We start from the raw sequence: 3,407 nt of genomic DNA on the forward strand, positions 1-3,407 counted from the left end.
ACAAATCAAAATATATGTTAGATTCTTCAAAGTAGCCGCCCTTTGCCTTGATGACAGCTTTGCACACTCTTGGCATTCTCTCAACCAGCTTCACCTGGAATGCTTTCCCAACGGTCTTGAAGAAGTTCCCACATATGCTGAGCACTTGTTGGCTGCTTTTCCTTCACTGCTGTCCAGCTCATCTCAAACCATCTCAATTGGGTTAAGGTCGGGTGATTGTGGAGGCCAGGTCATCTGATGCAGCACTCCATCACTCTCCTTCTTGGTCAAATAACCCTTACACAGCCTGGAGATGTGTTGTGTCATTGTCCTGTTGAAAAATAAATGATAGTCCCTCTAAGCTCAAACCAGATGGGATGGCGTATCGCTGCAGAATGTTGTGGTAGCCATCCTGGTGAAGTGTGCCTTGAACTAAAAATAAATCAGACAGTGTCACCAGCAAAGCACCATCACACCTCCTCCTCCATGCTTCATGGTGGGAACTACACATGCGGAGATAATCCGTTCACCTACTCTGCGTCTTACAAAGATACGGAGGTAGGAACCAAAAATCTCAAGTTTGGATTCATCTGACCAAAGGACAGATTTCCACCGGTCTAATGTCCATTGCTCGTGTTTCTTGGCCCAAGCATGTCTCTTCTTATTAATGGTGTCCTTTAGTAGTGGTTTCTTTGTAGCAATTCGACCAAGAAAGCCTGATTTAAGCAGTCTCCTCTAAACAGTTGATTTTGAGATGTGTCTGTTACTTGAACTCTGTGAAGCATTTATTTGGGCTGCAATTTCTTAGGCTGGTAACTAATGGACTTATCCTCTGCAGTATAGGTAACTCTGGATCTTCCTTTTCTGTGGGGGTCCTCATGAAAAGGAAGTTTCATCATAGCGCTTGATGGTTTTTGCGACTGCGCTTGAAGAAACTTTCAAAGTTCTTGACGTTTTCTGGATTTACTGACCTTCATGTCTTAAAGTAATGATGGACTGTAGTTTCTCTTTGCTTATTTGAGCTGTTCTTGCCATAATATGGACTTGGTCTTTTACCAAATAGGGCTATCTTCTGTATACCACCCCTACCTTGTCACAGCACAACTGATTGGCTCAAACTAATTAAGAAGGAAAGAAATTCCACAAATGAACTTTTAACAAGGCACACCTCTCAATTGAAATGCATTCCAGGTGACTACCTCATGAAGCTGATTGAAAGAATGCCAAGAGTGTGCAAAGCTGTCATCAAGGCCAAATGTAGCTACTTTGAAGAATCTCAAATATAAAATATATTTTGATTTGTTTAACACTTTTTTGGTAAAAAAATATATGATTGGGTTTTCTTTTGCAGGTCAAAAATCAGGACATGTGACAAATCATAACAACTCTGAATGAGTGCATCACATCTCTGCCTAGAGACAAGCTCCAGAATGTCTGTAGAATTGGGGTGTCTGGACAAATGCATGCGGTTATATTCTGGAAAGCCCAAACAGGTAAAACATTTTTTGGGTCATAAATAGTGTGTCACCCACTATTAGGCCTATGTGATATAGATTTTTGATTTAGAAAATACCAGATCTCTTTATCCAAACAAGTTCTTTATGATCACTGTATACCCTCAGTGTCACGTCCTGACCAGCAGATGGAGCTATTGTATTAGTTTTGGGGTCAGGACGTGGCAGTTTTTGTGTATGTGAATGATTGTGTTGTTGATTGGGACTTCCAATTGAAGGCAGGTGTGTTGAGTTGCCTTTGATTGGAAGTCCTATATAGGTGTGTGTGTTTTTCTTTGGGGTTGTGGGTGGTTGTTTTTGCACTGCGTTTAATAGTCTGCAGAACTGTTGCTGTTGTCACCTTTATTGTTTTGTTAAGTGGATGCTTTACTCCTTTTTGTAAATTAAATTTGAGTATTCACATACCTGTTGCGCCTTGGTCTTCTCTCCATGACAACTGTCGTTACACTCAGGCTGTGATTGGTCAGGTGTAGACAGCTGTCAGCTCTTCAGACCTAGAGACACCAGACAGCTGATCACCAGGCAGGATGGGTGCTGCAACAGTTATTTCCTGTGTACTCTTCCAAACCCAGATTCACATCTCATCATAGCCACGGGCTTTGATTGTGTCACTATCTTTTGGTACATGAGGCATATACCAGCAAACATATCACTGACAAGCTGAAATGGTCCACCCACACACACAGTGTGGTGAAGAAGGTGCAACAGCTCTCTTCAACCTCAGGAGGCTGAAGAAAGTTGGCTTGTCACCTAAAACCCTCACAAACCTTTACAGATACACAATTGAGAGCATCCTGCCGGGCTGTATCACCGCCTGGTACAGCAACTGCACCTAACAACCTCATGGCTATCCAGAGGGTGGTGCGGTCTGCACAACGCATCACCGGTGGTAAACTACCTGCCCTCCAGGTCACCTACAGCACCCGATGTCACAGGAAGGCCAAAAGATCATCAAGGACAACAACCACCCGAGCCACTGCCTGTTCACCCCGCTATCATCCAGAAGGCGAGGTCAGTACAGGTGCATCAAAGCTGGGACCGAGAGACTGAAAAACAGCTTCTATCTCAAGGCCATCAGACTGTTAAATAGCCTTCACTAGCACAGAGAGGCTGCTGCCTACATACAGACTTGAAATCATTGGCCACTTTAATAAATGGAACACTAGTCACTTTGATAATGTCACTTTAATAATGTTTACATATCTTGCATTACTCATCTCATATGTATATACTGTATTCTATACTATCTATTGCATCTTAGCCTATGCCGCTCTGAAATTGCTCATCCATATATTTATATATTCTTCTTCTTTCCATTCCTTAACTTAGATTTGTGTGTATGAGGTATTTGTTGTGAAATTGTTAGATATTGCTGCACTGTCAGAACTAGAAGCACAAGCATTTCGCTACACTCAATAACATCTGCTAAACACGTGTATGTAACCAATAAAACTTGATTTGAATTGATTTGATAGGCCTATAATATCATGTCTACATGACTGGGCTGATTTTGAGCAATAGGTGTACTTCATATACAGCCAGTGGACTCCTCATAAGTGCATGTCTATGCACCCAGTTCACACTTATCCTATGTGCAGGAGTTTACTATATATACTGATAGATTCAGAAAGCTTGGACATTCTGCTTTTCACTTTGCATTTGAATGCAGGCCGGGGTTCCTGTCTGACTTCACTGTGACAAGAACCATCAATGAATATATGGTGTCCATTCTTTGAGGTTCGGAGAGCTGTGCCATGATGACTGGCCAGAATGCAGCCAGCTGGGGCTACTTCAAACTGCCACCAACCAGTGGAACATAGATATGTGAGCACAATATCCTGGCCTCCTTCTTCTTGTTCTTCTTGTTCTTCTTCTTTTAGCACTAATTCTATTTTAGTAAAGAAGGATGTTATC

General features: G+C 42.1%; 1 long non-coding RNA gene across 1 annotated transcript; it reads left to right on the forward strand.

The window, feature by feature from the left end:
- Nucleotides 1–1,082: 1,082 nt before the first annotated feature.
- LOC145878659 (uncharacterized) lies at nt 1,083–2,960 on the forward strand. Its single transcript, XR_014392168.1, has 2 exons — nt 1,083–1,472; nt 2,269–2,960. It is a non-coding gene; the product is annotated as an uncharacterized LOC145878659 (long non-coding RNA).
- Nucleotides 2,961–3,407: the final 447 nt, after the last annotated feature.

The sequence above is a fragment of the Salmo salar genome, chromosome 04 (assembly GCF_965601325.2).
Source record: "Salmo salar chromosome 04, fSalSal1, whole genome shotgun sequence".
Taxonomy (NCBI): Eukaryota; Metazoa; Chordata; class Actinopteri; order Salmoniformes; family Salmonidae; genus Salmo; species Salmo salar.